Source organism: Aethalodelphis obliquidens, unplaced genomic scaffold (genome assembly GCF_003676395.1).
Source record: "Aethalodelphis obliquidens isolate GAN/ISIS:26980383/991018 unplaced genomic scaffold, ASM367639v1 scaffold6, whole genome shotgun sequence".
Taxonomy (NCBI): domain Eukaryota; kingdom Metazoa; phylum Chordata; class Mammalia; order Artiodactyla; family Delphinidae; genus Aethalodelphis; species Aethalodelphis obliquidens.
In genome coordinates, this window is record NW_020837950.1 from 13421544 (window position 1) to 13436174 (window position 14631).

Here is a 14631-nt window from a genome sequence, read left to right on the forward strand (position 1 = left end):
CAAAAAAAAAAAAAAAAGAAAAGAAAAGAAAAAGAAAGAAAAGGACACAAGACGAAAATGAAACAGTGTAAAGTTGCACATAGAATGAAGTTGTCCAAGTGTCAATTCCTAACGGCGCCCAGCCCTCAGCTAACGGTTCTCCTCCTCCCTGACCCACCTACACTCCTGGTACGTGAGAATGAAAATCCGATCTCGTCCAAGCACCCAACCATCCCTCCACTGGCAGTTTCTCCAAGACCAGGGACTCGTGTGTCACACTGAAGGGAATGAACTGCAGTACTCTTTAAATCACTTCCAGTTCCAAAATCCTACTATGCTATATAAATAAATTGGCTAATAGAATGAAAATACCAAAAAAATACCAACATCAGGAACATGGTGATATGTATAAAATATGATAAACTCTCAGCTGGGAAAGTACCCACAGGGTAGACCCAGCCTGCCAAAGTTCATGTGAAAAAGATTTACAGATTTTAGTTGACTGTAAGCCCAGGATAAGCCAACAGAACAGCCTGGATATCAAAAGAATGAAAAAGGAAAGAAAAGCCTATGGCAGTAGGAGAAATGTCATCCTTGCGTTAAAGGGGTCACAGCACCACCGTCCTCCCTGCCCATCATGCCACACAGCAAGTTTCATTTTCGGTTTCAGAAGACCTTAAAAGCAGAGGCAGTAAGAGTCGCAAGGTGCCTGCAGATCCACGAACGGAGGCTGGAGGACGGAGCTATGGGCTTGCAGCTCGGGCAGGGAAGATGGAAACTCACCACTGCCTTTGCAAGTCTGCCGCAGGGAAAAGGCACAGTCTCCCGCGCTCGCTCGCTCGCTCGCTCACGCGCTCTCTCTCTCGCGCTCTCTCTCTCTCTCTCTCTCGCTCTCTCTCTCTCTCTCTCTCTCTCTCTCTCTCTCTCTCTCTCTCATGGGAAGGAAAGAAGGTGAGACACAGTGAGAGAGAGTTCTGCTCAGAATACAACAATCTGTCTTTCCGTTTGAGCTGTGTAGAAGGGCAGGGACGTCTTGGGGACGCTGAGCCTCCTGGGAGGTGCGGGGAGCACAGCCAGGCGGCTCAGACCTCCAAGCCCCCGAGTCTAGGGCCCTCCAACAGACAGACATCGGGACCTGCCCCCTCCAAGCGCCCCGGAGCCGCACCTCCCAACCTGTGGAGTCTGACCGTGCGGCTCCTCCTCCCCGCCCCCACTCCCCCAGGGTCCTCGACTGACTTCATCTTCATGAGACCAGATATTTTACAATCAGGAACATTCCTAGAGAACCAACACCGAAACCAAGGCTGACAAGAGATAAAGGCTCGGCTGTGCCGGCCAAGAGCTGCTTGGGAATGCGTCCAAGGCTTTGTCGTTTCTCCCATGCCAAGGGGACGGCTCACGGGCAGCGAGAAGCCTCTGTGCCTCGCTAAAACTCAACTCTGATCTCTACATTCCACCTACCAAGCAGGAACTGCAGTCTCTGAATCCAAAAGACATTTCCAAAAGTGGGACTTCATCTTGGTTTACAAGGGTAAGAGGAAAAAAATAAAATAAAGATAAGCCCTAAGGGGAGGGGAGGGATAAGGAAATCTTGTTAGGGTAATTCTCTCCTTTAGACTGTATTAGTAAAATGCACCTCCATTTCACAGGCATCTCAGGGAAGACCCTTCATAGGGTTCTGCTTTTCTCTCTACTCTATCTCCAGGGACCTCACCCACTGCCCCAAGGCCGACAAAGATAATTTAGTGTACGTCTTAGGTCTGAATTCATTCCTAAACTTGACTCAAATTTCTAATCACCTCTCTAAGAATCATCCAGACTTTGGACACCTTGACCTTAAAACATCCCAGTCAAGCTCATCCTCTTTGCCCTAAAACAGGTCTCTCTCATTTCCTTGTTTCCCAAATGCCTTCCAGGCAAGTAGTTTGAAAGCCTGGAAAGTGCCTTCTAATCTTCTCTCTTGCTCCATTTTTCAATAAGCCATCAAGGTACAGTCTCTCACTAGGAGCCCAAAACCTCAAGCACTGGTCTAGGCCCGCACTTAACTCAGACCACAGCAAGACCCCCAGCCCTGCCTCTGGCTTCTCCCGGCATATAAACCCGCCCGCCCACTCTCCACTGGCAGCCTCGTCTTCCAGAAGGCCAGCTTGGATCACATCAGCCTACCACTCCACAAACTTTCTAGGGCTCCAATCACTACCAAAATCCCAACCTCGCAGCCTGATCTGCCGAGCCCTCCACGCGGGTGCTCCAACCACCTCTTCCCTGTGAACCCCCTAATTCACCGTCTTTGGCAGGGAGGGAGCTCCACTGAGCTCCACTCACACACATCCTGGGCTTCTGCTCATTCGGATGTCCGCCTCCACGCCTTTGCTCGTACTGCTTCTTCCGGTCAAGCGTTCCTGCTCACCCCCTGGATGGGACTCTCAAAAACCGCTCATTTAATCTGTTCATTTTCTCAGGAAACAGAGCCTCAGAGGCCTGGAACGACAGGCCTCCAGTCACAGGCCAGGCTGGACAGAGCCAGACCTCCCCCCTTCAGGGCTCTTTTTCTAGACCACACCAGGTCCCCGTGATTTGCTTTTAACAAGGATGAAATAGAGACTTCGGCTTGAAATGTCCTTATTAGACTAAAACCTCTAAGCCCACCAAATTAAAAAAAGAGCACAGTGCCCACATTTTTGTGACTTAGGGGATTTCTCTTAGACTCACAAGCCCCACTGGTTACACCTTCCAGTTTAACTGCTAATACCATGTGGATGTGAAGGACTCTGTTGCCCAGCCTGGGGTCTGCCCCAAGGGCTTGAGAGCAGACTCACCCTCTCCCCCAAAGAGAGGAGCCGGCAGCACTCTACTGCCTGTTTATTCAATCAAGATTAAAGCAAAAAATTGTTACATCTACAGAGCCTCGAAAAGCTGCAGAGAGAGGTGCTCCAGGACACTATATACAGGCTTTTCTTAACACCTACATCCAAACCACATCTCTGGCTCCTTTTGAGAAGGACAACATTTAAGTTAACAGTGTACAATCGGTTCTGACTATGCCTGCTGATTAAAGTCAACAGGGAGACTGTCAAGTGGGATTTACTGCATTTGGAAAATTATTACCTCCGTGTACCAGAAGACTACTCAGAGGCTGAGCACCCCCCCCAGCCCACTGGACTGTGGGACTTCTGTGTAAGGACCACTGCACACACCCACCTTCCCCTCCGAGAGGCAGGAATTGTGTCTTTCTCATTTGTGTCCCAAGTGTCTGGCACAGAGAAGATGCACAATCAATGTGTGGTGACTGACACTGAACTTGAAAGAGAAGCTGTATTTCTTGGCCAAAAATATCTGGAAATACCACAGGACTCCCCTAAGTAGTGTGGTAACTGCAAAATAATGAATACAGTATCGTACGTATGCTTTGGTGGTCTAGCTCATTGAGCTCTTCCGTCTGGGGGAAAAGATCCAGAGATTACAATCTCAACTAGTTTAAACACTACAGAATTCATAGAAATCAAACTCTGGTACCATGTTCTTTCAGCTACCCTAAAATTGGGTGATACTGCCTTGACTGAAACTCCAGTGTACTCTAAATTCATACATTTTCAAATGTGGGAAGAGAATCCCTTCCATTCACCTAGAAACAGTAATATGGCTATTTTGGGAACTATAAGAGGGTTCTGACCATACCAAAAGCACTAGCAAACTTCATGCTCATTATACAATTAATCTGGTAATAATCAAACACAAGGGGCCACAAACTCATTACTCATAAGCAGGTTTATGGTTTGTGTTTCTGAAGTCACATTTTACAAAATTAAAGCTCTAATATTTTAAATTTGGAAACTTACATGTGTAAGAAAACAAAAAGCCTGACACAATAGAGACCATCACAATAGCATGTGTAAATGTCTCTAAGCAAATACTGTCTCAAAGATCTTACGATTTATTTTCACCTAATGACTGATTTCCTCTGGGTCCACCCTGTGAAAAGAACTTCCCAAAAATACTCATTTGGCTGAGGCTCTGCCTTCGGCGGGCCTACAGTTATGAACTCTGCTAAACAAATAAACTTCCTTCCTATTTTTAAAGTTTTCCAAAATTGGAGAATCTACATCTTTGGTTGGCACACTATTTCCTGGACTTTAACAGCCCTGACAGTGAAGAAATTCTTCGCGGTATTTTGAGAGATGAAAAGTACTTCAGAAACAGTGCGGCAGCTGCTCCCTACCTCTATTTTAGGGAAGGGGAAATCAAGGGAGAGTTGTGACCCTGGGTGAGGTCACACAGGCAGCTGGTGGCAGAGGCCTGTGTAATTCTCTCTGCCCCTCTATCCCCTTATCGGATCTAAATGACTTGTGGTCTGACGAAAGCATTTTGCTCTCGTTCTGTACTCGTGAACCACGGCTTATGTTTAATTCATGAAGAATGTGATAAAACAACAGGAAAAAGTCTCAGTATCATGCTGAGTACCAAGTGATGCAAAGAGCTGCAATGCGCTCTGGACTAAGAGTCAGAACACCTTGTTTCAATCTCAGCTGTGACTTTGGGGAAACCACTTCACCTCTGGAGGACCCAATGTTATCATCTTTCAAAAGAGGGAACAGAACTAATAAGCAACTGCAAAGGTCATCTCCACCCCCTAAATGCAATGAAGAAGATGACGGTGATGGCTCACTCTTATTAAGTGTTTAATCTCAGCCAGACATTGTTCTAAGTATGTTATGTGGATAAATCCTCAACAGCCTGGAATATGGCTCTTATCCCCAATTTTAAGGATGAACAGATTCATGCACAAACAGAAGTGACGTGTCCAAGGTGGCATCTCCACTGGGACCACATGGAAAGGGGATCTGTCCCAGGCCACTGGCTCCAGGGGCCCTCTCTTCCTTATCAGAGGTGGACAGTCTAAGATGACCACCCTGACTTGCAGTAACAGAGACATTCCACACTGAGAACAATCATCGTGATCACTCAACACGATGTTCTATGAGACCAAAGGCCCAGGGAAGTGTAACCTGAAGTGTAAGTCAAGAAATTTAATGGAAACGTACGGCTACATCCACCCCATTGCCTAGACGAGCTCACCCTAAAGACTGCTTGACAGTTTACATTCACTCACCTCATCTCATGTGACACCCAAACAGGACTACGTGCTGGGCAGCAGGGCAGAGATCACCACTCCCATGGCATCGAGCCAAGGCTAAACAGCAACACAGGCAAACCTGGGCCTCCAACCCATGCCTTTAACTTCCCGTCTGGTGTCCCGTCGCAGGCTGGAGGAGATGCCACTGTGGCAGGATGCTCTGGAATAATTCCTAACATAAAGAGCACTCTCCAGAGAAGCTGAATAACTACAAAACGGTTCCATGGTGCTTGCAAAAGAACATCAGATAATGAGTGATAATTCTCTAAAGCTCAAAACTCAAGTCAAAAAATTGAAAACTCAGCCTCAAGGTCACCTCAAAACTGACCTCTTTCAGTCTTTCATTTAATTGCCCTAACGTTCCCCAATTTTGACCCATCTTCAATTATCTATTGGTGATTTTCCTCTTATTTCCTGTCTTCTTCCCTCCCTAACCAAGAACACCATGAAATTCGGGCATTCAAAAAATATGAGCTCCTTCTTGAATAGCTTCAATCTTATACACCTATTTTTAAAAGCAGCCAATTTGAACGTTTTTTACCTCTCACCAATGGGAGAAAAAAAAGTTCAGTCTTTCAGTGGGAAAGGGTATTTTTCTAAGTTCTGACCACCCTTGTTTCAAATCCTGAACATGTGTTGTAATCCACTTATTACAGAGGTAGCATAGGTACAACAGATAAAACATGAATTCAGAACCAGACAGTTCAAGCTTTAATCTTAATAGCTAAGACAAGTGACAAGTTGCCTAACTTCTGTGAACTTCAGTTTCTTCATACATCTTTCCCAAAAAAGGAGGGAAGGAATAATACCACTACTTCCAGGATTACTTGGAAGCTGACTACTCCCAAAACAATGGCTGGCACATATTAACTGCTCAAAAATGTAATCATCTCTTCCTTTCCACGGTTGCGTCAACACTATAAATCCACTCTGCAAGTGACATTTCTCTGAGAAAACTCACTCTCCCTTACTGGAGGAGAATAGATGCGGTGCACACACCTGCTTCATCTCCCACAGGATGCCCTCCTGGGGACAGGAGCCCAGTACTGGGGGAGCTATGTCAACACACTGGACTTTGGCAACTTGCACTCTCTTGAAATACTCAGGCCCTGGTTTCTTCCTACACACAGTTCACACAACTGCCAGGCCTCCCAGGCTCTTGAGCAGTTATGACAATGACACCCTTCATGTGTCATGTCAGAGAATCTCCATCCACCCCAACAGACTACTCACTTCATGCTTCCTTCCTTTGCCTTTTTCCTTGCAGGCCCCTTGACCTACTCTGAAATGCACATGCATAAAGTCAGGTGACTAAATAAAATATTCTTAACTACAACCTATTGATAGACATGCATACTTTTGGTTTTAGTAAAATAATTTAGAGAGAAAAGTACAAGCAAATCAGCAAGGCAACATTAACAAGGTGTGCAAAACCCAGGGGTCCGGGACCTTGGGTTTAGTTCTGCCCCAACTAGCTATATGATCTATATTGTCACCTAATTGCCCTGAGTCTGTTTCCTCATGTAGAAAAGAGAATTATATTCTCGTTACACCAGAATGACCACCACGCCACAATTACCAACAGGTGTGTCCATGCCCTAGGGTGTGCTGGGATGAAACAAAGTGTTGCTCTTAATTCTGAATCTCCCTGTATCTGGGTAGTTTACTTAATGTGACATGCCATCCTTAAGGGTTAAAAAATCACTCGTCTCAAAAGAAAGGCGAACAGAGTTAGAGAGCAACCCTGAATAATTCCAAAACATGCTAGAAAACTACCAAGAGTATATCCTAACTATTCTTTTTCATAATCTATCACATCGATGACCTACAACTCAATCATCTTTCTTTAAAGACTTAGCTCAGGGTCTTCCTTGGTGGTCCAGTGGGAAAGACTCCGCACTCCCAATGCAGGGGACCCAGGTTTGATCCCTGGTAGGGGAACTAGATCCCGTACGCATGCCGCAACTAAGACCTGGCGTGGCCAAAACAAATAAATAAATAAATAAAGACTGAGTTCAGATATCCTCTCCTCTAAAGTCTCCCCAGACTCCCCAGCTGAGTGACCCCCTGTGTATACAACTGTATTATTGCACTAAATTAAATTATCTTCACAGGGGCCCGCTCCCTGATAAATTGCAAGCTGCTCAAAGGCTGAGCCTGTCCTACTCTTCTCTGGATCCACAGCACTTACCACCACGCATTCAAGAAGAACCACGGACTTAAACTGCAAACTCAACCACATTTTAAATAGTTTACATTTGCAGATGCTCTTCATAATTTCTTAAGCAAATTTTTACATTATTTTATTTTAAAATAGGGCCTATAAAAAAGAGATAAATACAGAACACATTATTAATTTTATAGGTGAGAAAGGCTCAGCAGTTAACTTAGCCCAGCTCAACCAAAGTGAACAAGCCCTGTGAGTCTAATCCCATCGTAACACGTGACAGATATAAAAATAATCTGCATAAGTACCAAAGGTCATGAAAACTAAGAAAATTCTTTTTCATCACATCTTTCTTATAAATCTAACAAACAGTATAGACTGCTGGTTCATCACTCTTCCAATAGCAAATACAGAGGTAACAGAAATAATGGAAAAATGAAAGGTACTTAAGTCTAGGTTCACAAATATAACCAAATAATTTTTTCCTTTTCTGTAACTTTTATAAATGTTCCTGAATACCAATACACATATTATGAAATAAGATTCAAAAAGACTAATTTATTATTTCTACTCTTTAAAAGTTATCAAAAGAAAGGAAGGGCTCCACATCACATATCATTAGGGAAATGCAAATTAAAGTAACAATGAGATACCGTTACACACCTATTCAAATGGCCACAATCTGGAACACTGACAACACCAAATGCTGAGGAGGATGTGGAGCAATAGGAACTCTCATTCACTGCTGGGAGAAACGCAAAAGGGTGCGGCCACTCCGGAAAACACTTTGGCAGCTTCTTACAAAGCTAAACTTACTCTCACCATATGATCCCACAATCGTTCTCCCTGATGTTTACCCAAAGGAGTTGAAAACGTATGTCCACACAAAAACCCACACTAGGATGTTTATAGCCGCTTTATTCATAACAGTCAAAACTTGGAAGCAACTGAAATGTCCTTCTGTAGATGAATAGATAAACTGTGGTCCATCCAGACGATGGGATATTATTCAGTGCTAAAAAGAAATGAGTGATCCAGCCATGAAAGGCACTGGAGAAACTTAAATGTACATTACTAAGTGAAGGAAGCCAATCTGAAAAGGATACATACTTTATGATTCCAACTATATGACATTCTGGAAAAGGCAAAACTATAAAGATCAGCGGTTGCCAGGGGTTGGAAGGAGGAAGGGATGAATAGGCAGAGCACAGAGAATTTTTAGGGCAGGAAAACTATTCGGTGTGATATTACAGATACATGCCATTACACATTTGTCCAAATGCATGGAATGTACAACGCCAATAAAACACAGTGTAAAACATGGACTTTGGGTGATAATGATGTGTCAATGCAAGTTCATCAATTGTGACTAATGTACCACACTGACTGGGGATACTGATGATAGGGGAGGCTCTTCCAAGTATGGGAACCGAGACTGCATGGGAAATCTCTGTACCTTCTGCTCAATTTTGCCATAAACCTAAAATTGCTCAAAAAATAAAGTCCATTTAAAAACAGAAAGGGGGCAATTTGAGTCTATTTTTCAATAATAATGTGATGCCTCGTCTATTATAATATCCTAATGGTATTTGGGGCAAAGTTAAATATCCTGAAAAAGAGGAAAGGCCACCAAAGTATTTTTTAAATTTGATAAGCTGAATAGCTAATACCTAAAATGTTCAAATTTTTTAAACAGTGCAAGAGTATGCAATGCAAATTTTTCCTTTCACTCCTATTCTCCAAACACCCAATTTTCAAGGTTGTTGATTTTTTTTTTAAGTTTTATTTCATGGGACACTATTTCTACTATTGTCCTCCCAGACACAAGTGACTATTCTGAAATCATGGCATTTGTTCTAAAAAATATGAGCAGCTCCCATGTCTAATAGTAGGTATAACAGAAAATATTTAAACTGAGAACCTTGCTCCTCAAAGTGTGGTCCCCAGACTGGCAGCATTAGCATCATCACCTGTGAGCTTGTTGGAAATGCAGAATTTTGAGTTCCATCCCAGACCTACTAAAGTAGAACTACGTTTTAACAAGATGAAGCGATCTGTATGCACTGGTATACATGACAACGCCACCTCTGTTTTCATAGAGCTTACAGGCTAAGGAGGTAAAATATTCAAATAACTGCAACGAAGGATACACAGGATAGACGACGCAGCTACAAGAGTTTGCGGAGAGATCAGCTTTGGCCCCTAAGGGGTCTCCACTGCCCCAAGATAAAATGCCAGCTCCTGTGAAGGGGTCTGTGTGCCGTGCACACCCTCGTCCCAGCACATCTGTTCAGCTCACCCTCTGCTACCCCCTACAGCAGATTTCCTGCCAGCCTGACCAACAGCCCGTCACTGAGGTTCCTCAACACGCCTGCAGGCCTCTGCATGTGCTACCCCGGCACACCCTGCCCCTCCCCGGCTACCTCCTCCTTGGCCACCTTCGGGAAGGGGCAGGAGCCCCTCCAGCCTCTCCCGTGGCACAGCCCAGCTTGCTGATGTCTACCCTTCCCTGCCAGAGGAGCTCCTCCAGGGCAGAGGAAATGCCTACGGGTTATTTTCTTCCCAGTTTAGTATGCTCATCCAATCGGTGAATGAAGGAACGAGAGATGCTTCAGGGAAGGGATGAAGCCGAGAAGGGCTTAGTCAGTCAGAAATGGAAGATCACTGCAGAGGCACATTTAGGCTAAGATCGGATTAGCAAATCTGTCTCAGGAGAACAAACTATAATTTGCTTTTTTCTCATTATGAGATCTGCTCCAGGCAGTGTTCCGTTGTGGATTAGGTGGGGTTTCTACCCCTGCTTTTCTCCATTCTCTACTCGTAAAACCAATCTGTGCCCGAATTACTGTCACTCTAAGCAACTCGAGCTCCCGAAGCGCAGAGAGAGGCTGCTGCCACTACCCAACAAGCACCCCACAGGAGCGCCGCTGAAATCTTGGTTGGGGCTACACCAGCTCCACTTAGCAGACGCAGCAAATTTTTCAAATTCAAGGAGTGGCTTGACTACGACAAGTTCTTCCCTCTTCATTCAACTCAAACATGTACTAATTAAAAGTAATATAAGTCTACAGACAAAAAAAATGTTAATACATATTTTAAAATTTTCCATCACAACCTAGGACACAACCTCAGCAACAAACCGACATCAGACTGACTTGAAGCAAGACAACAGAACTACCACCTACATACTAGCTACAGGCAGATTCACACCTTCAGGAAGGCTGCTGTGCGCTAACAGGCAAAATAAGTCCAACTGGTCAGAGGCACCCAAGGTGGGCTGATCCAGTCTGCAGGAAACCTCAAAGGTAAGTAAATAAGCCCAAAGCCAGGACACAAGTGTGCCTGCAAGCTGTGGTTAGAGGCAGCTGAGCAAAGGACAAACTGTGCTTGTATTCAACACAGAAGAAGCAGTTGGTTACTCGGTCATTTGCACCAGGCTCAGACGCTGGGTCACAATCATTTCATATGTATCTGAGGTAGCACTACCACCTCCTGCCTGACCACACCAGCCTCCTAAGCGGTGCCCTTGGCTTCCACCCAAAGCAGACATCACTCCTCGCTTTCAAGCCCACAGCACTTACAAGCAAACCCCGCACAGTGCCTGCAGAGCCTGGCCCAGATCAGCCCTCCCCGACTCAGGGCCCAGCTCTCCGGGCCCAGCTCTCCGCGCTTCGCCTGCCTTCTTCCTGCTGCTCTACCAGGCCCACCTCCAGGCCTGTTCCCTGCTGCTCCCTCCCCCCGGAACATCTTCAGGGCCCTCTCACCGCTCCAGTGAAAAGCCACCTTCCTGCCACCCAGGCCCCACGCACTCTCAACCGAACCACCCTGCTAACTTCCCTTCCTAATACTCACCACCATCTGCAATTACCTTGCTTAGGCTTGTTTCTTTCTTCACCGTCTCTCCCACCTCGAATTTGAACGCCATGAAAACAGGCACCTGGTCTGCCTGTTCACTGCTCAACTCCAGCTCCTCAAACAGTACCCGGCAAATAGTAGGTACTCAATAACTGTATCCGTGTTGAACACATTTGTTAAATAACTTGTTGAATGAATAATGGCTATAAAACCCATGTTTTAAGCAAAGCCAAAATATGAAAAACCTGGTTTTACATAAAATATTAATCAGTGATTGAGTACAAGTTTACAAAAGGACTCCTTCCCTAATGCATTTTTAAATATTTGGCTTAAAAAGCTTCAGTGTGCACATCTTTAAAATATTTATTTATTTGGCTGCGCCGGGTCTAGGTTGAGGCACACGGGATCTTCGTTGCGGCACGTGGGATCGATTGCCCTGCCCGGGGATCAAACCCGGGCCCCCTGCATTGGGAGCACAAGTCTTAACCAGTGGACCATCAGGGAAGGCCCGCACATTTTTAAAAGATAAACCTTTGGCACAAAATGAACTAACTCCTTCAGGGCATGAACAGTGCCTGGTACACAGAAGGCACCCACTAAATACCTGATGAATACATATGTAAGCACTGGAAAATAGCTTAATACGAGGCATGAGCTATATGAAACTGGACTTGGATTTGAGAACACAGTAAATTTAGCTATATTTAGGTCCCATTTTCCATTTCATCTGATAAACTGACACAGATATTTTTAAAATCCACTAATTTGAGATACTAGCAGTAATGTTAGCCATCATCTTTACAGGCGGGTGCAGATCCTAGGAAATTCAGAAAGTTACCTGGCAGTTCTGTTGCTGTTAGTCTTCACCAATACGTAAGTGGCGGCATAGAAACGATCAACAGAAATACTCAGAACCGCCAGGGATGTCTGTGGACTTAGTATTAAAATCACAAACCGTGAGAAACTTGTTTTTATTTATACACTGTAATCTACGTAAAAACTCCACTGTTGGGACTTCCCCGGTGGCGCAGTGGTTAAGAATCCGCCTGCCAATGCAGGGAACAGGGGTTCCCAGCCCTGGTCTAGGAAGATCCCACATGCCGCAAAGCAACTAAGCCTGTGCGCCACGACTACTGAGCCCACGCTCTAGAGCCCTCAAGCCACAACTACTGAGCCCACGTGCCACAACTACTGAAGCCCACGCGCCTAGAGCCCGTGCTCCCCAACAAGAGAAGCCACGGCAATGAGAAGCCCTCACACTGCAATGAAGAGTAGCCCCCGCTTGCCACAACTAGAGAAAGCCCGTGCGCAGCAACGAACACCCAACACAGCCATAAATAAATAGATAAATTTATTTTAAAAAAAAACAGGGCTTCCCTGGTGGCGCAGTGGTTGAGAGTATGCCTGCCGATGCAGGGGACACGGGTTCGTGCCCCGGTCCGGAAAGATCCCACATGCCCGTGAGCCATGGCCGCTGAGCCTGCGCGTCCGGAGCCTGTGCTCCGCAACGGGAGAGGCCACAACAGTGAGAGGCCCGCGTACCGCAAAAAAACAAACAAACAAACAAAAAAAACAAAAAACAAACTCCAGTGTCCCCAGTGAAAGACTAATCAAGAAACCGCACCTCTATAAGCCTGGCCTCATTTTAATATAATGCACACCTGCCTTAATGTTCCAGAACACGTCTAATTTTAAAAAGTGTATCTTAATTTTTCCCTTAACAGATAATCTCTTTGAAATAAAATTCTTCCTTATTTTGGCTTTATTCTTACACCATGAAATTACATGTTCAGTATTCACACACTACTAATGCATCACCCAAGAAAAACAAGTTAACGTTCAGGTAACCACCTGCATCAAGTGACACCCACTCCCTTTCTTCCCTAACAGGTGCTGGGCTGCAGTTTACAAAGGTCAAAGCAGGAATTTGATGTGCAAGTGTTTGTGTGAGGTGTGTGCTCATATGCATTTATGTGTTCTTGAAGGGTCATTCTAAAATCTAATATAAATGCACTTTGGGAGTATGCAGTTCTGTGTATTATCTGTGCCTCTTGTTTATACTTTTAAAACATTTCCTCGTCTAAAATGCAAAGTGTGTTAATGACTTGTCTCTGAACTGAACACCAAACAGGTTCCACAGAAAGCCACTCTTACAAGCTATAACCCCAAGAAATGAACTTTCAAAGAGTACCTTCATATTCTAAAAGCTCTCACAGAATAACACACTGTCTACAAAAATCAATTACAGGATGCAATTTCCAATAGCACAACACCTAGAAAAAATGAAATACAAAAGAACTACACTTTTTAAAATTATGCTGACAACTGACATAACTTTACTGGAAAAACATTTCATAGTTTTTTGTTGTTGTTCTGTAGTTTAAACAAATTTGGAATAACATGATTCAGAACTCAGATCAAGTTATCAACATGTTCATTTTTTACATGAGCTTTTCAAAAGTATTGCCAGTTGCAGAAAGCTGACAATCCTTGATTTCTTTTTTAAGTAAGGCTTTGACTTGCTGTTTTCACTGTCACCTCTGTAGGCCAATGTAAACAAAAGTCCACCTCACTCCTATAAGTGAAAAGGATCTTATTAAATATGTTTTAGGAAAGTAAATAAAACTATAAAACTACTAGCAGTAAGGTGTTCTTAGATTTACCTCTTGATTTTCGAATAAAACAACACAATGAGTCTATTTTTTTCCTCCTTTTGGCCTTGCAGTGTATAACAAAAGGAGACTCAAATCCTCAACCGAGTAATATACACACCCTGAATTACTTTTTAAACTATATAACATTCTTAAATTTTAGCATTATTTATAAAAGCCAATTAGCTATCACTTCAAGCCAGAAAACCTGGGCATTATTAATTTTTCTTCAGTTCAAAACTACCTTATAACAACTCACAACCTGTTTGAAAGTCACTTCACTTTACTACTAGCTATGTCTCAGGGAGTGAAGATTCTGGTGAGGATGGGTAGTGCCCGTCTAGTAACTAGTGTTATCCGGTTTCTGTGTCTCCAGTTTATTACCACTTAAATGATAGGCAAAGCTTTATCTGTCTCATAAATAGGTATTTATAAAAATGTACTTTAACACTCCAAAAGCGCTGCATCATAACTAGAGATACCACCTAACTATTATTTGTAAAGGGTCACAGAACGGCTAACAGGTTCTCCCATTATGAGTTTATTGCTCAACCAACCTGCCATACACCAAGAGCGAGCTCTGCGAAGGGGCTGGCAAAGAGGAGCCTGTGGGGCGCGAGGAAGGTGCCCCATTAACCCGCCGACCTGTGGAAGCTTTGAGAGCTGCATCATTCAAAACACACAAACACCTGGTACTCCGGGAGGATATTATTCTATTACTGCCTTCTCAAACTGATGAGAACTCTAGAAATCCACTCCAATCCCTTCATTTTTGCGATAGCAGAATTGGCCCGGACACGTAACGCTTAGTGATTCTGAAGGCGCCAACGTTCTGAAAATAAACT

General features: G+C 44.2%; 1 protein-coding gene across 9 annotated transcripts in view; it reads right to left on the minus strand.

The window, feature by feature from the left end:
* The window catches only part of TBC1D1 (TBC1 domain family member 1), a 231246-nt gene that overhangs the window by 126692 nt on the left and 89923 nt on the right, over positions 1-14631 (minus strand). The window lies entirely within an intron of this gene.